General features: G+C 49.2%; 1 pseudogene; it reads right to left on the bottom strand.

Moving 5' to 3' along the window:
* Positions 1–1,796: 1,796 nt before the first annotated feature.
* LOC141952771 (uncharacterized) lies at positions 1,797–9,629 on the bottom strand (annotated as a pseudogene).
* Between the last annotated feature and the right edge of the window lie 13,429 nt (positions 9,630–23,058).

The following is a 23,058-nucleotide window of genomic DNA, read 5'->3' as shown; positions in this document are numbered from 1 at the left end:
ACGGAGCTCATTGTAATATGTGCTGCCCCGCAGTCCTCCATGCACGCGTGCCCAGGTGTTTGTGGTTGTCGTGCTGGCGGGGGAGGGGGTCGACCTGCGGTCCCTTCAGCTTTTGCACATCTTCCTCGCCCCGACTTCCTCTTCAGCCAGCTCACGCGCAGGTACAGCTTGGCAGGCACTGCCAAGGCTGTCGTTGTTCTAGCTTTGAGCAGATGTCATGGTTTCGTCTGGGACCCTTCGTCTCCTTTGGAACGTACTCCTCCATGGCAACAGGATGCTGAGGCCAGGAAGTGGTAGTCGTGAAACAGCAATGTTGAGACAATAAAGTCTAACACAGTTCCTTACACCACCCCGTGGCTCAACATTGCTGTCTTCGTGGTGGCGTTAAAGATAACAGTACAGAGAGAGAGAGAAAGACCAGAAAAAGCACAAAATACAATAACAAACAAGATTTCCGGCAAATTGTCATCAATAAACATGTCCTTAACATTATCCTTAACAAACATAAACATTTTTATCTAACAAACATATAACAAATAACATTCTTTAACAGATATATCATGCTTAAAACTAACTAATTTTATAAAACCAAAACATCTTATAAACCAATTTTAAGGCTCCAACGAATCAACAAAAGAACACGACAGCAGTTCACATGATTGACATTCACAGGGACAAAAAAGTTGTATTATAAGAACAAATAAGAGAATGATTATCAAGGCTAAGGTTATAAAGTGAATTAAAAGTATTACTAACATATTCGCGCGATTCTTAACAAAATACCACAAAATGTCTGAGGCCCTGGCAGTCCACGTGGTCTGCTGGAGTTGGGGTCAGCATGTGCGGCAGGAAAATCCCTTTCCATGCCCCCTTATCCTAAAGCGCATGCGTCGTTTGGGCCTAGGAACTTCTGTTCCAGATTTAAACAAAGGTAAATAAACAACACTATCTGTAACAATGTTAAAAATATTCTAAACAAACATGAAAAGGTAACAGTAACACTATCAACTAACAGTTTTTTAACCAAACAAAGTTAAACAAGATGTGTCTCAGACTGGGCCGAGGAATGTGCTCTCGGTCTTTGGGGACGGGGAGGGGAAGGAGGTGGTTGTTTACATGAACAGGTACAACTACAAGACGGTTTACATGGACACTTACAGGACGAACACATACATGCCGCAAGAGAAAATATAGCAAGAGCTAACATAGTAACAGCCACAAAATTCAATATTAAAAGGGTGTACATTCTGGTTGCTGTCGCAGACTGCGGAGCTGAAGGTAGATGGTGGTCTGACTTGCCTGAGTCGGGGATCCACCAAAATGGACGCCCCCAGCCCAGAGCGCATGTGCTGTTTAGGCCTTGGTACTTTTATTTTGCTTTCATGGGTAGATCCCTGCTATGCTTATCCCCAATGAGGTAATGGGTTGTTATACCACCCCGTGACTGGAGTGGTGGCCTGCAATAGGGGTCATAATAATCAAAGCCTGGGGATAAAGCCCATTCACAAACACTCTCCCCGACTCGTACTCCTCTCTCTTTTGTCCAGTTAAGGCACTAAATACCTTTTCTAGGAAAATGGAGTTGCCAGGGGTCAGCATCCTCAGTCCAGAATCTCATCCCATTATGGACTGTATTGAAATTGCTGACCCACCATTCTTGGTTAGCAGTTAGAGAGCCGGAGCTTCCTCCGGAACCAAGGGAGAGGAGAACGGTTGCCCAAAACAGTTTCGACGATGATACACAACACATCCTACAAATATTAATAAGGCAATAGACATCAATACTATACAAAGAATCAAAATCCACATAAGGATCCCCAGTCGTGACTCAGGATATCGTTCTCTGGGGGAGGTTTCACCTGCAAGAGAAAAGAAAAGAAAAATCTTCTCGTTTCGTTTTGAGAACCAGAAGTGAGTTATAATCAAAAAGATGGAATGATCCACCTTATATTAATTTTGTGCTCCTTTCTATAAGCATCTTTGGCCTTCCAGGTGTACTTATTAAGGGGTGTGTCCAATACCAGTGGCACTGTGCCCACTGTAGGAAGTGCGACTGTGGTGGTTTAGCCCCTGCCGGGGTCTGAGACCATGCGGCCGCTGCCCCTCCCCCACAAAGGGAGTGAAAATACAAAGCCCCAAGACTGAAATAAGGAAAGGTTTAATACAACAATGCAATAGCAACACAACAAAAAACAGCAATAACAATAACAGTAATAGTGATAGCAATGAACAGAGCAAAATAGCTACCAAATACAGCAGTTTGAAGCACGATGTACAAAACCACAAGTGCACCGCGCTCCCGCGCCAGGAAAATGTGACCTGCCAGGATGTGACGTCCGCATGGTAGCTGAATAACCCGGCTAGAGCTCCGCCCCAACTGTTGGGGAAACTTAACCCTATCCTGGTTAAACCAGGACATAATCCACCCCTTTATTCTATATCATGTGCGTCACATCCAGCTGCCACTTAGCAATTAGCATTGACAAAGAAAAATTAACAAAAGCACAGTATAACTCACGGTGTGTTTTCACCCACAATCAAGTCCCCTTGTGGCACGCATCGGACCTCTCCATCCTTCTGCATCACCCACCAGGTGCACCCAGGTCCTTGAGCAAAAACAATCCTGTGGATGGGTTTGCCTTTGCCCGGCGCAGGACTAACCCAGACCATTTTTCCCAGCAGGTCCCTCATGCGCACCACAGGGACTCTATCCCCGTCCACAACACGTGGAAGTTTTGACTGAGCCAGGCCAGCTCGATTGGCAGATCCTCTTGTGTTCACTAACCAAGTGACCTTTGTCAGATGTGTGTCCCAGTGTTTGAAGGTTCCACCCCCCATTGCCCTCAATGTAGTTTTTAACAGTCCATTGTAGCGCTTGATCTTCCCGGAGGCTGGTGCGTGGTAGGGGATGTGGTAGACCCACTCGATGCCGTGTTCTTCTGCCCAGGCATCTATGAGGTTATTTTGGAAGTGAGTCCCGTTGTCCGACTCAATCCTCTCTGGGGTGCCGTGTCGCTACAGGACTCGCTCTTCAAGGCCCAGGATGGTATTTCGGGCGGTGGCGTGGGACACTGGATAAGTTTTGAGCCACCCAGTGGTTGCTTCCACCATTGTGAGCACGTGGCGCTTGCCTCGGCGGGTCTGTGGCAGTGTGATGTAGTCGATCTGCCAGGCCTCTCCATATTTATATTTCATCCATCGATCTTCATTCTGCTGGGGCTTCACCCATTTGGCTTGTTTGATTGCAGCACACGTCTCACATCCGTGGATGATCTCTGCAATGGTGTCAATGGTGAGGTCCACCCCTTGATCTCGAGCCCACCTGTATGTTGCATCTCTGCCTTGGTGGCCCGAGGTCTCATGGGCTCACCGGGCTATGAACAGTTCACCTTTACGCTGCCAGTCCAAGTCCACCTGAGCCACCTCGATCTTAGCAGCTTGGTCCGCCTGCTGGTTATGCTGATGTTCATCAGTGGCTCAACTCTTGGGTATATGGGCGTCCACATGGCGCACCTTCACAACGAGGTTCTCCACCCGGGCTGCAATGTCCTGCCATACTTCAGCGGCCCAGATGGGTCTGCCCTTGCGTTGCCAGTTGTTCTGTTTCCATTGCTGCAACCACATCCACAGGGCACTTGCCATCACCCACGAGTCAGTGTAGATATAGAGCCTCGGCCACTTTTCTCGCTCAGCAATCTCCAAAGCCAATTGGATGGCTTTCACCTCTGTGAACTGGCTCGATTCACCTTGTCCCTCAACAGCTTCAGTGGTTTCTCTTGTGGGATGCCACACTGCAGCCTTCCATCGTCGATGTTTTCCCACAATGCGACAAGACCCATCAGTGAACAGGGCATATTGTTTTTCTTCCTCTGGCAGCTCGTTATATGGTGGGGCCTCCTCAGCATGTTTCACCTCTTGTTCTGGTGACATCCCAGCATCTTTGCTCTCTGGCCAGTTCATGATCATTTCCACTAATCCTGGGGGGTCGCGGTTCCCTATTCGAGCCCGTTGTGTTATCAACGCAACCCATTTACTCCAGGTGGCATCTGTTGCATGATGTGTGGAGGGAGCCTTTCCTTTGAACATCCATCCCAGCACCGGCAGTCGAGGTGCCAGGAGGAGCTGTGTCTCAGTGCCGACCACTTCTGAGGCAGCTCGAATTCCTTCATACGCTGCCAGTATCTCCTTCTCAGTCAGGGTATAGTTAGCTTCAGAGCCTTTGTATCCCCGGCTCCAAAAGCCTAGAGGTCGGCCTCGGGATTCCCCATCTGCTCTCTGCCAAAGGCTCCAGGAAGGGCCATTCTCCCCGGCTGCGGTGTAGAGCATGTTCTTAATCTCCTGCCCTGTCCGGACTGGCCCGAGAGCCACTGGCTGGGTAATCTCCTGCTTAATTTGTTCAAAGGCTTGTTGTTGCTCTGGGCCCCATTTAAAATCATTCTTCTTGCGGGTTACGTGGTAGAGAGGGCTCACAATCAGGCTGTAGTTTGGGATGTGCATCCTCCAGAACCCCACAGCGCCCAGGAAAGACTGAGTCTCTTTTTTGGTGGTTGGTGGGGCCATGGCTGTTATCTTGTTTATCACCTCCATTGGGATGTGGCGACGCCCATCTTGCCATTTTATTCCTAGGAACTGAATCTCCCTTCCAGGCCCCTTAACCTTCTGTCGCTTGATGGCAAAACCGGCCTTCAGGAGGATTTCAATTATCTTCTTTCCTTTCTCAAAGACTTCCTCAGCTGTGTCCCCCCATACAATGATATCATCAATGAACTGCAGGTGTTCTGGAGCCCCACCTTTCTCCAGAGCAGTATGGACCAGTCTATGGCAAATGGTGGAGCTGTGTTTCCACCCCTGGGGCAATCGATTCCAGGTGTACTGGATACCCCTCCAAGTGAACGCAAACTGTGGCCTGCACTCTGGTGCTATTGGAATGGAGAAAAACGCGTTAGCAATGTCAATTGTGGCGTACCACTTGGCTGCCTTTGACTCCAGCTCATACTGGAGCTCTAGCATGTCCGGCACTGCAGCACTCATCGCTGGTGTAACTTCATTCAGGCCACGGTAGTCCACGGTCAGTCTCCATTCGCCATTAGGTTTTCTCCCTGGCCATATAGGGCTGTTGAAAGGTGAGTGAGTCTTGCTGATCACCTTCTGGCTTTCTAGTTGACGGATCAGCTGATGGATGGGGACCAGGGAATCTCGGTTAGTACGGTACTGCCGCCGGTGCACCGTCTTGGTAGCAATTGGCACTCGCTGCTCTTCAACCTTAAGCGACCCCACCACCGAGGGGTCCTCTGAGAGGCCGGGTAAAGTGGACAATTGCTCAACCTCCTCCAGGGCAGCTATACCAAGGGCCCACCGGTACCCTTTTGGGTCTTTAAAGTACCCTCTCCTGAGGTAATCTATACCTAGGATGCACAGGGCATCTGGGCCAGTCACAATGGGGTGCTTATGCCAGTCCTTCCCAGTTAAGCTTACTTCAGCTTCTAATAGGGTCAGCTGTTGGGACCCCCCTGTCACTCCGGAGATGCAGATGGATTCAACCCCACTGTGGCTTGATGGCATCAAGGTGCACTGTGCGCCAGTGTCTACCAAGGCCTTATATTCTTGTGGTTCTGATGTGCCAGGCCATCGGATCCACACCTTCCAGTAAATCCGATTATCCCTTTCCTCCACCTGGCTGGAGGCAGGGCCCCTCTAGTCCTGCTCACCATCACTCACTTGATCTAAGAGTGACTCCTGCAGGAATGACTTCCTGGTCCCCTCAAGAGGGTCAAGCATACTGTTGGCCATTCTATTCTGTCTGGGGGATTTCTGACTAGACACTGGAGCTGCATCTCTCTTGGAAGACTCCCCTTTCATGGTGGTCTTCCCTTTCAGTTGCTGTACTCGTGCAGCTAGGGCGGAAGTGGGCTGCCCATGCCACCTTCTCATGTTCTCCCCATTGTCGCGGAGGAAGAACCACAGGGTGCCCTGTGGTGTGTACCTTCTACTGCCCTTCTCTTGGGTGGGGAAACGCCTGCTTCTAATAGCTGAGACATCGGCCTGTGCAGGCTGAACACAGGACATGTCCTGTTCCATTTTTTGGAGCCTCTGAGACAGTTCCTCTACGGCTGAAACCAAAGCATGTTGGGAGGAAGGGAGACTTCCCTCATAGTGCCGGAGCTGCATTGTCACTTCATCCACTGTCTGAGTATCTCACCACCAGGATGCTGCTGCTAATGCTTTGGAATGTCCCTCTGGTCCACTTTGCAGGAACTTCCGCCACATCAGCTGTGTGCAAGGGACCAGATCTGGATCCATTGGTGACTGCTCATCATTCAGATCACCATAGATCATGTCAAACACAGCCATTACCCTGAGGTTTTGGATGCCTTTCTCCATGTCGGTCCACTTGCCTAACCGACATAGAGAATCATCCTTGTAGGGGTACCTCTCCCTCACAGCAAGCAGGAGTCGCTTCCAAAGGCTGAGGGTTTGAGCCTGTTTCCCTATTGCCTTGTCAATACCAGCCTGCTTGGCTAAAGGTCCCACCTGCTTGGCCTCTGTCCCCTCCAATTCCAAACCAGCAGCTCCAGTATCCCAGCACTGGAGCAACCAGGTGCAAATTTGCTCGCCTGCAATGCGGCTGTAATCCTTCCACATATCTCGCAACTCACTGAGGGATAGAGATCGGATGGTTACCTCCGGCTCTTCCTCCTGCTCTCGTGATGGGCCTGGTTCATTATCACCCTGTGCACTGCGAGGGGATTTTTTGGTATATTTGGTTTTCTGTATTGGGGCAACTGATATTGGTACTGCTTGTCCCTCCGGCTCAGCTGCTGTGCTGGTGGAGGCGACCGGTACTGGCGCTGCCTGTCCCCCTGGCCCAGCTGCTGTACCAGCAGGCTCACTTTCAGACCCTGCAGCTCTTTCACCCCCCTGAGGGCAGTGAACAGTGTTAAAGATGACACGGTAAGCATGGGCAAGCCCCCAGCACATCGCAAGGATTTGTGTCTCCTGGGGTTTGTCAGATTGGCAGCACACCTTTTCCAAACACTCCACCAGTTTATCAGGACTCTGCACTTGTTCGGCAGTGAGATCCCAAAGCATTGGGGGTGACTACTGACTCGGGCACTTGCCCATCTTTTCCCACACACCTTGCCATTTATAACTATCTGCCCCCGGGGCAGGTTTCCGGGTGGTGCTACTGTTGGAGAAATACCGCATGGCCCAAAACAAGATCTGGCAGGTATTTAGAAAGCATTGTGCCGCAAACACACTGGCCTGGATGCTCCAGGGATAGCTGAAACTCTCAAAAACTGAGAGAATCTCTTCCCCTGGCTCACCCATAGAGGGGGTGAGACACCAAACAAAAGACCAGGCAGCAAACAGGTAGCGGTGCACCCCCACAAGCAGCGAAACGAGCCCATTATAAGCAGACAGTAACCAGTAGAGCAGAACAAGACCCTTGATACATTTTCCACCGAGAACAAACACCAGCACTAGGAACACAGAGTGGAGATGAGGATTAATCCAGCCCCACCACGCAAGCAAATTGCCCAGCATTGCAAACATTTCTTATCAAACAATACAAGTAAAAACACAAAAAAATTACACCTAACAGATTGCTCTAACACACTTCTCCTTTTGTCCTTATTTCAGTCTTCTCCAGCCCCACGTTGGGCGCCAAAGTTGTGGTGGTTTAGCCCCTGCCAGGGTCTGAGACCACGCGGCCGCTGCCCCTCCCCCACAAAGGGAGTGAAATACAAAGCCCCAAGACTGAAATAAGGAAAGGTTTAATACAACAGTGCAATAGCAACACAACAAACAACAGCAATAACAATAACAGTAATAGTGATAGCAATGAACAGAGCAAAATAGCTACCAAATACAGCAGTTTGAAGCACGATGTACAAAACCACGAGTGCACCGCGCTCCCGCGCCAGGAAAATGTGACCTGCCAGGATGTGACGTCCGCATGGTATCTGAATAACCCGGCTAGAGCTCCCCCCCTCTGCTGGGGAAACTTAACCCTATCCTGGTTAAACCAGGACAGCGACAAAGACAGCTTGTCCTGGAAAATGAGATGGATTGATGGGGGTGGAGGTGTAACACCTGCGAGCTGTCCTCCAGGCCAGGCAGGAGGAAACTGACCTCGCCATCTTCCTTAAGGACCTGGAGACCTTGTGCGGTGATATCCGCCAGTTCTGCACAAGCCATTCTAATTTTTGGATGGGGAGTCCGTCCATCAAGTCACGGGGAACGCCTTTCTGAAGTCCTAGTTGCCACAGTCCCTCTCGAGTTAGGGGCCTCTCTCTCCCAGAATTCTGACATCGGAGTGATCCCAAGCCTTGGCCCTTCCTCATGGCTGATTGTCATCCATTAATTTACTCTGCAGCCCGTACGACACTGGTTTCAGTTCTTTGGGATGATCCATCAACAGGGCCATATTTTCTCCCAAAATTAATCAATTCCTGGGCTACCTCTCCCCATGTCCATACTTTCCTCCCTGGCCGTCGGTGGTCAGGGGTCACTATCTCCTCCAGAGTGGCCGTCATTATTTCTACATTGGGGGTATTTTGAATCTTCCCTTGCAACTGAACACCAATGGGTTTCAGGGAGTCAGGAAGTCCTCGTATCAGGGGAGTCATCCTCTCTGGGTCCACAGGCATCATCATCGGGGAGCCCTGGTTGGGCTTGAGCTCCCGATCATACATCATCTGCAGACAGGCTGCCTTCTGCACACTTTCCACTAACTGATCCACCATACCTGTTATGGCAAGGGGATCCCCCCTCTCTATGGGGTTCAGCCCTCCAGCCCAGTATGCAGCTCTCTGAGTCAATGACCATGGGGCTCAGCGGTCGCTGGTAGTTAAAAATATGCCCGGACCCCAACATCCTTCTGCTTCTTTCTCTGACTACAAGATTCCATCCCCTCCTGACAAGGACACTCTCCACACATACTCCGTCTCTGATTCTTTTGCAGTCCTCTCAAAATCTTTTTTCAACTTTGCCAATTCGGTTGCTGTAAATGGGACTTCTTTGGTGATAACCTGAGGACAGTTATCGCTATCATCCTCACACACATACTCTGTTTTAACCAGCGGATACGTATGAGGGGGGGTTTCTACAGTTTCTTTTGCCTTTTGCAAATCTCCTTGGGGATAAATTTGCCGTATCCCCTTCTCCAGAAGTTTCACCTCTGCCTCTGCCAGTGTATCCGTCTCCGCCAAGAGTTGTTCCCTCAACTCGTTCTTCAATATTATATTTTGATTCCTTTCCTCCTCTAGTAATTCTTTGGCTTCTCTCAATTGATTCTGCAGGGTCTGTATGACCGTCTGCAGGGAGACTATTACAATATCAGCTTGACTAGACCTCTCCTTTCTCTCTTCCTTTGCAGCTGCCAGACTCGCTCCTAACACTGCACAAATTATAGCTTTTCCTTTTCCCTTCTTAACCTTAGCTTCCTTCTGCAATACCCTTATCCTATCCACCACACTCTGTGGTTGAAATCAGTGGTTTTTCACCCAGTCTTGTCCCTGAAATGACGGGCGAGATCGGTGTGCTTCCAAAAGATCATATAATTTATCTATTCCTTCACCCCGTGAGGGCACATCATCACAAACATCGACTGCCTTCAGGGTAGCCATTAATTTTCCCTTTCCTAATGAAAAAGGGTTTTTGTCCTGAGAGGGTCACACCTTAATGTCAAACTTCTCCTGTTCACCCTCAGGAGGCCAGACCAATGTGAAGGGGATTATCGTCCTGAGAGGGCCACACCTTGGCATGCATGTTTCCCCTGTCCAGTCTCAGGAGGTCACACCTAACCCAAACACAAATGCAATATCACTGTCCACAACTTCCCCTGTTCACTCTCAGGAGGTCACAACTTAATGTAACACAAAGGGAGTTATTTCATCCTGAGAGGTTTGCATCCGACACAGCAAGATAGTACAGCACTCTTGTCTCTAGGGATCCTGTCTGTGATGCCAATTTAAAATGTCCCGATCCAATATCGGGGCGGGTTCTTAAATGATCCCAAGAGCGAGATTAAGACACAAACGAGGTCAGATGCTGTACAACCTTGTGAACTTTATTTTCTATAACAACTGATAACAGCGATAGGACAGAGGGGAAAAGAAAGAGAAAGTCAGAATCCCTAAGCAAGAAAACGGTAGAGATGCAGCTAGTTACCGCCACCACCAGGGATCCAGCGATGTTCCGTAGGCTCAGACTCGGTGTAGGTGATGGTGCTCCAAGCTCCAAGCTCCGCTGAGGTCCCAGCTCCAAGAAACAAGCATAACAGCGTCGAAGAAGGATGCACTACGAGGGAGGAGTACGCAGTCCTTTTATTGTCCCAGTCCCCACAATTTCTCCGAAGAGTCCGCCCATTTCCACGGAGCTCATTGTAATATGTGCTGCCCCGCGGTCCTCCATGCACGCGTGCCCAGGTGTTTGTGGTTGTCGTGCTGGCGGGGGAGGGGGTCGACCTGCGGTCCCTTCAGCTTTTGCACATCTTCCTCGCCCCGACTTCCTCTTCAGCCAGCTCACGTGCAGGTACAGCTTGGCAGGCACTGCCAAGGCTGTCGTTGTTCTAGCTTTGAGCAGATGTCATGGTTTCGTCTGGGACCCTTCGTCTCCTTCGGAACGTACTCCTCCATGGCAACAGGATGCTGAGGCCAGGAAGTGGTAGTCGTGAAACAGCAATGTTGAGACAATAAAGTCTAACACAGTTCCTTACATTTGGGATTAGGATTAAGGGTTAGGGGATAAATTTGGGGGTTAAGTTTTAGGATTAATGGTTAGGGGATAATGTTGGGGGTTTGGTGTTAGGATTAAGTGTTAGGTATTTGGTGTTAGGATTAAGGGTTAGGGTATGTACTGGGTCTGGCTGAGCCAGAATTGGTTTTCCCCTATAGCAGCCCTCATGGTGCTGTGTTTTATGTTGGGAGCTGGCAGGGTGTTGATAGCAAACTGGTGTTGTGGCTACTGCTGAGTAGTACTTACATAGCACCAAGGCTCTTTCCAACATTTCCCTGTCCCAGTGGGACGGGGTGGGCAAGATCTTGGGAGGGGACACAACCAGGACAGCTGACCCAAACTGACCAAAGGGATATCCCATACCATATGACGTCTGCTCAAGTATAAAGCTGGGAAAAAGGAGGAAGGGGGTGGGGTCACTATTGGTCCTCCGAGGCAACCAATACGCGTATTGGAGCCCTGCTTCCTGAGAAGGGCCGACATCGCCTGTTAATGGGAAGAAGAGAAAAAATCTGTTTTCTTTTTTTTTCCTTCGACAAGCGGATTTTCCTTTGCATTGCTTGTATTAAAACTGCTTCTGTTTTACCCACAAGGGTTGTTTTATTTTTCCTATCTTATTTGCTTTCCCCTCTTTGCCCCGTTGCGGAAAACAAAAGGGGAATGGGGGGGAAAAGTGATAGAGAGAATTCGTGAGTACATGGCATTTAGCCAGGTTAAACCACCACAAGGTGCTAGCAGGGAATTCTCTGCCTGCCTTTCCCCAGTGCTCTGCAAGCTCTCCAGGACAACATAAAAGCTGGGGCTCTGTGCTTTCTTTCGTTCTGAACAAGTGTTACTGTTTTCTGCACAAAAGCGATTCTGCGAAGCAATGTGAAAAGGCACAGAGAAGGTGCTAGCAGGGAATTCTCTGCCTGCCTTTCCCCAGTGCTCTGCAAGCTCTCCAGGACAACAGCAAATCTGGGGCTCTGTGCTTTCTTTCGTTCTGAACAAGTGTGACTGTTTTCTGCACAAAAGCGATTCTGCGAAGCAATGTGAACACTTGTGCTTCCCAGGCACAGAGAAGGTGCTAGCAGGGAATTCTCTGCCTGCCTTTCCCCAGTGCTCTGCAAGCTCTCCAGGACAACATAAAAGCTGGGGCTCTGTGCTTTCTTTCGTTCTGAACAAGTGTTACTGTTTTCTGCACAAAAGCGATTCTGCGAAGCAATGTGAACACTTCTGTTTCCCAGGCACAGAGAAGGTGCTAGCAGGGAATTCTCTGCCTGCCTTTCCCCAGTGCTCTGCAAGCTCTCCAGGACAACAGCAAATCTGGGGCTCTGTGCTTTCTTTCGTTCTGAACAAGTGTTAGTGTTTTCTGCACAAAAGCGATTCTGCGAAGCAATGTGAACACTTCTGTTTCCCAGGCACAGAGAAGGTGCTAGCAGGGAATTCTCTGCCTGCCTTTCCCCAGTGCTCTGCAAGCTCTCCAGGACAACAGCAAATCTGGGGCTCTGTGCTTTCTTTCGTTCTGAACAAGTGTGACTGTTTTCTGCAAAAAGCGACTCAGCGAAGCAATGTGAACAGGCACAGAGAAGGTGCTAGCAGGGAATTCTCTGCCTGCCTTTCCCCAGTGCTCTGCAAGCTCTCCAGGACAACAGCAAATCTGGGGCTCTGTGCTTTCTTTCGTTCTGAACAAGTGTTAGTGTTTTCTGCACAAAAGCGATTCTGCGAAGCAATGTGAACAGGCACAGAGAAGGTGCTAGCAGGGAATTCTCTGCCTGCCTTTCCCCAGTGCTCTGCAAGCTCTCCAGGACAACAGCAAATCTGGGGCTCTGTGCTTTCTTTCGTTCTGAACAAGTGTTACTGTTTTCTGCACAAAAGCGATTCTGCGAAGCAATGGGAACACTTCTGTTTCCCAGGCACAGAGAAGGTGCTAGCAGGGAATTCTCTGCCTGCTTTTCCCCAGTGCTCTGCAAGCTCTCCAGGACAACATAAAATCTGGGGCTCTGTGCTTTCTTTCTGCTGAACAAGTGTTACTGTTTTCTGCACAAAAGCGATTCTGCGAAGCAATGTGAACAGGCACAGAATAGGTGCTAGCAGGGAATTCTCTGCCTGCCTTTCCCCAGTGCTCTGCAAGCTCTCCAGGACAACAGCAAATCTGCGGCTCTGTGCTTTCTTTTGTCTGAACAAGTGTTACTGTTTTCTGCACAAAAGCGATTCTGCGAAGCAATGGGAACACTTCTGTTTCCCAGGCACAGAGAAGGTGCTAGCAGGGAATTCTCTGCCTGCTTTTCCCCAGTGCTCTGCAAGCTCTCCAGGACAACATAAAATCTGGGGCTCTGTGCTTTCTTTCGTCTGAACAAGTGTTACTGTTTTCTGCACAAAAGCGATTCTGCGAAGCAATGTGAACACTTCTGTTTCCCAGGAACAGAGAACGTGCTAGCAGGGAATTCTCTGCCTGCTTTTCCCCAGTGCTCTGCAATCTCTCCAGGACAACATAAAATCTGGGGCTCTGTGCTTTCTTTCGTTCTGAACAAGTGTTACTGTTTTCTGCACAAAAGCGATTCTGCGAAGCAATGTGAACACTTCTGTTTCCCAGGCACAGAGAAGGTGCTAGCAGGGAATTCTCTGCCTGCCTTTCCCCAGTGCTCTGCAAGCTCTCCAGGACAACAGCAAATCTGGGGCTCTGTGCTTTCTTTCGTTCTGAACAAGTGTGACTGTTTTCTGCAAAAAGCGATTCAGCGAAGCAATGTGAACAGGCACAGAGAAGGTGCTAGCAGGGAATTCTCTGCCTGCCTTTCCCCAGTGCTCTGCAAGCTCTCCAGGACAACAGCAAATCTGGGGCTCTGTGCTTTCTTTCGTTCTGAACAAGTGTTAGTGTTTTCTGCACAAAAGCGATTCTGCGAAGCAATGTGAACAGGCACAGAGAAGGTGCTAGCAGGGAATTCTCTGCCTGCCTTTCCCCAGTGCTCTGCAAGCTCTCCAGGACAACAGCAAATCTGGGGCTCTGTGCTTTCTTTCGTTCTGAACAAGTGTTACTGTTTTCTGCACAAAAGCGATTCTGCGAAGCAATGGGAACACTTCTGTTTCCCAGGCACAGAGAAGGTGCTAGCAGGGAATTCTCTGCCTGCTTTTCCCCAGTGCTCTGCAAGCTCTCCAGGACAACATAAAATCTGGGGCTCTGTGCTTTCTTTCTGCTGAACAAGTGTTACTGTTTTCTGCACAAAAGCGATTCTGCGAAGCAATGTGAACAGGCACAGAATAGGTGCTAGCAGGGAATTCTCTGCCTGCCTTTCCCCAGTGCTCTGCAAGCTCTCCAGGACAACAGCAAATCTGCGGCTCTGTGCTTTCTTTTGTCTGAACAAGTGTTACTGTTTTCTGCACAAAAGCGATTCTGCGAAGCAATGGGAACACTTCTGTTTCCCAGGCACAGAGAAGGTGCTAGCAGGGAATTCTCTGCCTGCTTTTCCCCAGTGCTCTGCAAGCTCTCCAGGACAACATAAAATCTGGGGCTCTGTGCTTTCTTTCGTCTGAACAAGTGTTACTGTTTTCTGCACAAAAGCGATTCTGCGAAGCAATGTGAACACTTCTGTTTCCCAGGCACAGAGAAGGTGCTAGCAGGGAATTCTCTGCCTGCCTTTCCCCAGTGCTCTGCAAGCTCTCCAGGACAACATAAAATCTGGGGCTCTGTGCTTTCTTTCGTCTGAACAAGTGTTACTGTTTTCTGCACAAAAGCGATTCAGCGAAGCAATGTGAACAGGCACAGAGAAGGTGCTAGCAGGGAATTCTCTGCCTGCCTTTCCCCAGTGCTCTGCAAGCTCTCCAGGACAACATAAAATCTGCGGCTCTGTGCTTTCTTTCGTTCTGAACAAGTGTGACTGTTTTCTGCACAAAAGCGATTCTGCGAAGCAATGTGAACACTTCTGTTTCCCAGGAACAGAGAACGTGCTAGCAGGGAATTCTCTGCCTGCCTTTCCCCAGTGCTCTGCAAGCTCTCCAGGACAACATAAAATCTGGGGCTCTGTGCTTTCTTTCGTTCTGAACAAGTATTACTGTTTTCTGCACAAAAGCGATTCTGCGAAGCAATGTGAACAGGCACAGAGAAGGTGCTAGCAGGGAATTCTCTGCCTGCCTTTCCCCAGTGCTCTGCAAGCTCTCCAGGACAACATAGAATCTGGGGCTCTGTGCTTTCTTTCGTTCTGAACAAGTGTTACTGTTTTCTGCACAAAAGCGATTCTGCGAAGCAATGTGAAGACGTCTGCTTCCCAGGCACAGAGAAGGTGCTAGCAGGGAATTCTCTGCCTGCCTTTCCCCAGTGCTCTGCAAGCTCTCCAGGACAACATAAAATCTGGGGCTCTGTGCTTTCTTTCGTCTGAACAAGTGTTACTGTTTTCTGCACAAAAGCGATTCTGCGAAGGAATGTGTACAGGCCAGAGAAGGTGCTAGCAGGGAATTCTCTGCCTGCCTTTCCCCAGTGCTCTGCACGCTCTCCAGGACAACAGCAAATCTGGGGCTCTGTGCTTTCTTTCGTCTGAACAAGTGTTACTGTTTTCTGCACAAAAGCGATTCTGCGAAGCAATGTGAACACTTCTGTTTCCCAGGCACAGAGAAGGTGCTAGCAGGGAATTCTCTGCCTGCTTTTCCCCAGTGCTCTGCAAGCTCTCCAGGACAACATAAAATCTGGGGCTCTGTGCTTTCTTTCGTTCTGAACAAGTGTTACTGTTTTCTGCACAAAAGCGATTCTGCGAAGGAATGTGAACAGGCACAGAGAAGGTGCTAGCAGGGAATTCTCTGCCTGCTTTTCCCCAGTGCTCTGCAAGCTCTCCAGGACAACATAAAATCTGGGGCTCTGTGCTTTTGTTCGTTCTGAACAAGTGTTACTGTTTTCTGCACAAAAGCGATTCTGCGAAGCAATGTGAAGACTTCTGCTTCCCAGGCACAGAGAAGGTGCTAGCAGGGAATTCTCTGCCTGCCTTTCCCCAGTGCTCTGCAAGCTCTCCAGGACAACATAAAATCTGGGGCTCTGTGCTTTCTTTCGTCTGAACAAGTGTTACTGTTTTCTGCACAAAAGCGATTCTGCGAAGCAATGTGAACAGGCACAGAAAAGGCGCTAGCAGGGAATTCTCTGCCTGCCTTTCCCCAGTGCTCTGCAAGCTCTCCAGGACAACAGCAAATCTGCGGCTCTGTGCTTTCTTTCGTCTGAAGAGTGTTACTGTTTTCTGCACAAAAGCGATTCTGCGAAGCAATGTGAACAGTTCTGCTTCCCAGGCACAGAGAAGGTGCTAGCAGGGAATTCTCTGCCTGCTTTTCCCCAGTGCTCTGCAAGCTCTCCAGGACAACATAAAATCTGGGGCTCTGTGCTTTCTTTCGTCTGAACAAGTGTTACTGTTTTCTGCACAAAAGCGATTCTGCGAAGCAATGTGAACACTTCTGTTTCCCAGGAACAGAGAACGTGCTAGCAGGGAATTCTCTGCCTGCTTTTCCCCAGTGCTCTGCAATCTCTCCAGGACAACATAAAATCTGGGGCTCTGTGCTTTCTTTCGTATGAACAAGTGTTACTGTTTTCTGCACAAAAGCGATTCAGCGAAGCAATGTGAACAGGCACAGAGAAGGTGCTAGCAGGGAATTCTCTGCCTGCCTTTCCCCAGTGCTCTGCAATCTCTCCAGGACAACATAAAATCTGGGGCTCTGTGCTTTCTTTCGTTCTGAACAAGTGTTACTGTTTTCTGCACAAAAGCGATTCTGCGAAGCAATGTGAACACTTCTGTTTCCCAGGCACAGAGAAGGTGCTAGCAGGGAATTCTCTGCCTGCTTTTCCCCAGTGCTCTGCAAGCTCTCCAGGACAACATAAAATCTGGGGCTCTGTGCTTTCTTTCGTTCTGAACAAGTGTTACTGTTTTCTGCACAAAAGCGATTCTGCGAAGCAATGTGAACAGGCACAGAGAAGGTGCTAGCAGGGAATTCTCTGCCTGCCTTTCCCCAGTGCTCTGCAAGCTCTCCAGGACAACATAAAATCTGGGGCTCTGTGCTTTCTTTCGTTCTGAACAAGTGTTATTGTTTTCTGCACAAAAGCGATTCTGCGAAGCAATGTGAAGACTTCTGCTTCCCAGGCACAGAGAAGGTGCTAGCAGGGAATTCTCTGCCTGCCTTTCCCCAGTGCTCTGCAATCTCTCCAGGACAACATAGAATCTGGGGCTCTGTGCTTTCTTTTGTTCTGAACAAGTGTTAGGGTTTTCTGCACAAAAGCGATTCTGCGAAGCAATGTGAAGACTTCTGCTTCCCAGGCACAGAGAAGGTGCTAGCAGGGAATTCTCTGCCTGCCTTTCCCCAGTGCTCTGGAAGCTCTCCAGGACAACATAAAATCTGGGGCTCTGTGCTTTCTTTCGTCTGAACAAGTGTTACTGTTTTCTGCACAAAAGCGATTCTGCGAAGCAATGTGAACAGGCACAGAGAAGGTGCTAGCAGGGAATTCTCTGCCTGCCTTTCCCCAGTGCTCTGCAAGCTCTCCAGGACAACATAAAAGCTGGGGCTCTGTGCTTTCTTTCGTTCTGAACAAGTGTTACTGTTTTCTGCACAAAAGCGATTCTGCGAAGCAATGGGAACACTTCTGTTTCCCAGGCACAGAGAAGGTGCTAGCAGGGAATTCTCTGCCTGCTTTTCCCCAGTGCTCTGCAAGCTCTCCAGGACAACATAAAATCTGGGGCTCTGTGCTTTCTTTCTGCTGAACAAGTGTTACTGTTTTCTGCACAAAAGCGATTCTGCGAAGCAATGTGAACACTTCTGTTTCCCAGGAACAGAGAACGTGCTAGCAGGGAATTCTCTGCCTGCCTTTCCCCAGTGCTCTGCAATCTCTCCAGGACAACATAAAATCTGGGGCTCTGTGCTTTCTTTCTGCTGAACAAGTGTTACTGTTTTCTGCACAAAAGCGATTCTGCGAAGCAATGTGAACAGGCACAGAGAAGGTGCTAGCAGGGAATTCTCTGCCTGCCTTTCCCCAGTGCTCTGCAAGCTCTCCAGGACAACAGCAAATCTGGGGCTCTGTGCTTTCTTTCGTCTGAACAAGTGTTACTGTTTTCTGCACAAAAGCGATTCTGCGAAGCAATGTGAACACTTCTGTTTCCCAGGAACAGAGAAGGTGCTAGCAGGGAATTCTCTGCCTGCTTTTCCCCAGTGCTCTGCAAGCTCTCCAGGACAACATAAAATCTGGGGCTCTGTGCTTTCTTTCGTTGTGAACAAGTGTTACTGTTTTCTGCACAAAAGCGATTCTGCGAAGCAATGTGAAGACTTCTGCTTCCCAGGCACAGAGAAGGTGCTAGCAGGGAATTCTCTGCCTGCCTTTCCCCAGTGCTCTGCAAGCTCTCCAGGACAACAGCAAATCTGGGGCTCTGTGCTTTCTTTCGTTCTGAACAAGTGTTACTGTTTTCTGCACAAAAGCGATTCTGCGAAGCAATGTGAACACTTCTGTTTCCCAGGCACAGAGAAGGTGCTAGCAGGGAATTCTCTGCCTGCTTTTCCCCAGTGCTCTGCAAGCTCTCCAGGACAACATAAAATCTGGGGCTCTGTGCTTTCTTTCGTTCTGAACAAGTGTTACTGTTTTCTGCACAAAAGCGATTCTGCGAAGCAATGTGAACAGGCACAGAGAAGGTGCTAGCAGGGAATTCTCTGCCTGCCTTTCCCCAGTGCTCTGCAAGCTCTCCAGGACAACAGCAAATCTGGGGCTCTGTGCTTTCTTTTGTTCTGAACAAGTGTTACAGTTTTCTGCACAAAAGCGATTCTGCCAAGCAATGTGAACAGGCACAGAAAAGGTGCTAGCAGGGAATTCTCTGCCTGCCTTTCCCCAGTGCTCTGCAAGCTATCCAGGACAACATAAAATCTGGGGCTCTGTGCTTTCTTTCGTCTGAACAAGTGTTACTGTTTTCTGCACAAAAGCGATTCTGCGAAGCAATGTGAACAGGCACAGAGAAGGTGCTAGCAGGGAATTCTCTGCCTGCCTTTCCCCAGTGCTCTGCAAGCTCTCCAGGACAACATAAAATCTGGGGCTCTGTGCTTTCTTTCGTTCTGAACAAGTGTTACTGTTTTCTGCACAAAAGCGATTCTGCGAAGCAATGGGAACACTTCTGTTTCCCAGGCACAGAGAAGGTACTAGCAGGGAATTCTCTGCCTGCTTTTCCCCAGTGCTCTGCAAGCTCTCCAGGACAACATAAAATCTGGGGCTCTGTGCTTTCTTTCGTCTGAACAAGTGTTACTGTTTTCTGCACAAAAGCGATTCTGCGAAGCAATGTGAACACTTCTGTTTCCCAGGAACAGAGAAGGTGCTAGCAGGGAATTCTCTGCCTGCTTTTCCCCAGTGCTCTGCAATCTCTCCAGGACAACATAAAATCTGGGGCTCTGTGCTTTCTTTCGTTCTGAACAAGTGTTACTGTTTTCTGCACAAAAGCGATTCTGCGAAGCAATGTGAACAGGCACAGAGAAGGTGCTAGCAGGGAATTCTCTGCCTGCCTTTCCCCAGTGCTCTGCAAGCTCTCCAGGACAACAGCAAATCTGGGGCTCTGTGCTTTCTTTTGTTCTGAACAAGTGTTACAGTTTTCTGCACAAAAGCGATTCTGCCAAGCAATGTGAACAGGCACAGAAATGGTGCTAGCAGGGAATTCTCTGCCTGCCTTTCCCCAGTGCTCTGCAAGCTCTCCAGGACAACATAGAATCTGGGGCTCTGTGCTTTCTTTTGTTCTGAACAAGTGTTAGGATTTTCTGCACAAAAGCGATTCTGCGAAGCAATGTGAAGACTTCTGCTTCCCAGGCACAGAGAAGGTGCTAGCAGGGAATTCTCTGCCTGCCTTTCCCCAGTGCTCTGCAAGCTCTCCAGGACAACATAAAATCTGGGGCTCTGTGCTTTATTTCGTCTGAACAAGTGTTACTGTTTTCTGCACAAAAGCGATTCTGCGAAGCAATGTGAACAGGCACAGAGAAGGTGCTAGCAGGGAATTCTCTGCCTGCCTTTCCCCAGTGCTCTGCAAGCTCTCCAGGACAACATAAAATCTGGGGCTCTGTGCTTTCTTTCGTCTGAACAAGTGTTACTGTTTTCTGCACAAAAGCGATTCTGCGAAGCAATGTGAAGACTTCTGCTTCCCAGGCACAGAGAAGGTGCTAGCAGGGAATTCTCTGCCTGCCTTTCCCCAGTGCTCTGCAAGCTCTCCAGGACAACATAGAATCTGGGGCTCTGTGCTTTCTTTTGTTCTGAACAAGTGTTAGGGTTTTCTGCACAAAAGCGATTCTGCGAAGCAATGTGAAGACTTCTGCTTCCCAGGCACAGAGAAGGTGCTAGCAGGGAATTCTCTGCCTGCCTTTCCCCAGTGCTCTGCAAGCTATCCAGGACAACATAAAATCTGGGGCTCTGTGCTTTCTTTCGTTCTGAACAAGTGTTACTGTTTTCTGCACAAAAGCGATTCTGCGAAGCAATGTGAACAGGCACAGAGAAGGTGCTAGCAGGGAATTCTCTGCCTGCCTTTCCCCAGTGCTCTGCAAGCTCTCCAGGACAACATAAAATCTGGGGCTCTGTGCTTTCTTTTGTTCTGAACAAGTGTTAGGGTTTTCTGCACAAAAGCGATTCTGCGAAGCAATGTGAAGACTTCTGCTTCCCAGGCACAGAGAAGGTGCTAGCAGGGAATTCTCTGCCTGCCTTTCCCCAGTGCTCTGCAAGCTCTCCAGGACAACATAAAATCTGGGGCTCTGTGCTTTCTTTCGTTCTGAACAAGTGTTACTGTTTTCTGCACAAAAGCGATTCTGCGAAGCAATGTGAACAGGCACAGAGAAGGTGCTAGCAGGGAATTCTCTGCCTGCCTTTCCCCAGTGCTCTGCAAGCTCTCCAGGACAACATAAAATCTGGGGCTCTGTGCTTTCTTTCGTTCTGAACAAGTGTTATTGTTTTCTGCACAAAAGCGATTCTGCGAAGCAATGTGAAGACTTCTGCTTCCCAGGCACAGAGAAGGTGCTAGCAGGGAATTCTCTGCCTGCCTTTCCCCAGTGCTCTGCAAGCTCTCCAGGACAACATAAAATCTGGGGCTCTGTGCTTTCTTTCGTTCTGAACAAGTGTTACTGTTTTCTGCACAAAAGCGATTCTGCGAAGCAATGTGAACAGGCACAGAGAAGGTGCTAGCAGGGAATTCTCTGCCTGCCTTTCCCCAGTGCTCTGCAAGCTCTCCAGGACAACAGCAAATCTGCGGCTCTGTGCTTTCTTTCGTCTGAAGAGTGTTACTGTTTTCTGCACAAAAGCGATTCTGCGAAGCAATGTGAACACTTCTGCTTCCCAGGCACAGAGAAGGTGCTAGCAGGGAATTCTCTGCCTGCTTTTCCCCAGTGCTCTGCAAGCTCTCCAGGACAACATAGAATCTGGGGCTCTGTGCTTTCTTTTGTTCTGAACAAGTGTTAGGGTTTTCTGCACAAAAGCGATTCTGCGAAGCAATGTGAAGACTTCTGCTTCCCAGGCACAGAGAAGGTGCTAGCAGGGAATTCTCTGCCTGCCTTTCCCCAGTGCTCTGCAAGCTATCCAGGACAACATAAAATCTGGGGCTCTGTGCTTTCTTTCGTTCTGAACAAGTGTTACTGTTTTCTGCACAAAAGCGATTCTGCGAAGCAATGTGAACAGGCACAGAGAAGGTGCTAGCAGGGAATTCTCTGCCTGCCTTTCCCCAGTGCTCTGCAAGCTCTCCAGGACAACATAAAATCTGGGGCTCTGTGCTTTCTTTTGTTCTGAACAAGTGTTAGGGTTTTCTGCACAAAAGCGATTCTGCGAAGCAATGTGAAGACTTCTGCTTCCCAGGCACAGAGAAGGTGCTAGCAGGGAATTCTCTGCCTGCCTTTCCCCAGTGCTCTGCAAGCTCTCCAGGACAACATAAAATCTGGGGCTCTGTGCTTTCTTTCGTTCTGAACAAGTGTTACTGTTTTCTGCACAAAAGCGATTCTGCGAAGCAATGTGAACAGGCACAGAGAAGGTGCTAGCAGGGAATTCTCTGCCTGCCTTTCCCCAGTGCTCTGCAAGCTCTCCAGGACAACATAAAATCTGGGGCTCTGTGCTTTCTTTCGTTCTGAACAAGTGTTATTGTTTTCTGCACAAAAGCGATTCTGCGAAGCAATGTGAAGACTTCTGCTTCCCAGGCACAGAGAAGGTGCTAGCAGGGAATTCTCTGCCTGCCTTTCCCCAGTGCTCTGCAAGCTCTCCAGGACAACATAAAATCTGGGGCTCTGTGCTTTCTTTCGTTCTGAACAAGTGTTACTGTTTTCTGCACAAAAGCGATTCTGCGAAGCAATGTGAACAGGCACAGAGAAGGTGCTAGCAGGGAATTCTCTGCCTGCCTTTCCCCAGTGCTCTGCAAGCTCTCCAGGACAACAGCAAATCTGCGGCTCTGTGCTTTCTTTCGTCTGAAGAGTGTTACTGTTTTCTGCACAAAAGCGATTCTGCGAAGCAATGTGAACACTTCTGCTTCCCAGGCACAGAGAAGGTGCTAGCAGGGAATTCTCTGCCTGCTTTTCCCCAGTGCTCTGCAAGCTCTCCAGGACAACATAAAATCTGGGGCTCTGTGCTTTCTTTCGTTCTGAACAAGTGTTACTGTTTTCTGCACAAAAGCGATTCTGCGAAGCAATGCGAACACTTCTGTTTCCCAGGCACAGAGAAGGTGCTAGCAGGGAATTCTCTGCCTGCCTTTCCCCAGTGCTCTGCAAGCTCTCCAGGACAACATAAAATCTGGGGCTCTGTGCTTTCTTTCGTCTGAACAAGTGTTACTGTTTTCTGCACAAAAGCGATTCTGCGAAGCAATGTGAAGACTTCTGCTTCCCAGGCACAGAGAAGGTGCTAGCAGGGAATTCTCTGCCTGCCTTTCCCCAGTGCTCTGCAAGCTCTCCAGGACAACATAAAATCTGGGGCTCTGTGCTTTCTTTCGTTCTGAACAAGTGTTACTGTTTTCTGCACAAAAGCGATTCTGCGAAGCAATGTGAAGACTTCTGCTTCCCAGGCACAGAGAAGGTGCTAGCAGGGAATTCTCTGCCTGCCTTTCCCCAGTGCTCTGCAAGCTCTCCAGGACAACATAGAATCTGGGGCTCTGTGCTTTCTTTTGTTCTGAACAAGTGTTAGGGTTTTCTGCACAAAAGCGATTCTGCGAAGCAATGTGAAGACTTCTGCTTCCCAGGCACAGAGAAGGTGCTAGCAGGGAATTCTCTGCCTGCCTTTCCCCAGTGCTCTGCAAGCTATCCAGGACAACATAAAATCTGGGGCTCTGTGCTTTCTTTCGTCTGAACAAGTGTTACTGTTTTCTGCACAAAAGCGATTCTGCGAAGCAATGTGAACAGGCA

Source organism: Strix uralensis, chromosome 20 (genome assembly GCF_047716275.1).
Source record: "Strix uralensis isolate ZFMK-TIS-50842 chromosome 20, bStrUra1, whole genome shotgun sequence".
NCBI classification, from domain to species: Eukaryota; Metazoa; Chordata; class Aves; order Strigiformes; family Strigidae; genus Strix; species Strix uralensis.
Note: the sequence above shows the minus strand (reverse complement) of the source record. Positions and strands in the feature narration are given on the sequence as shown.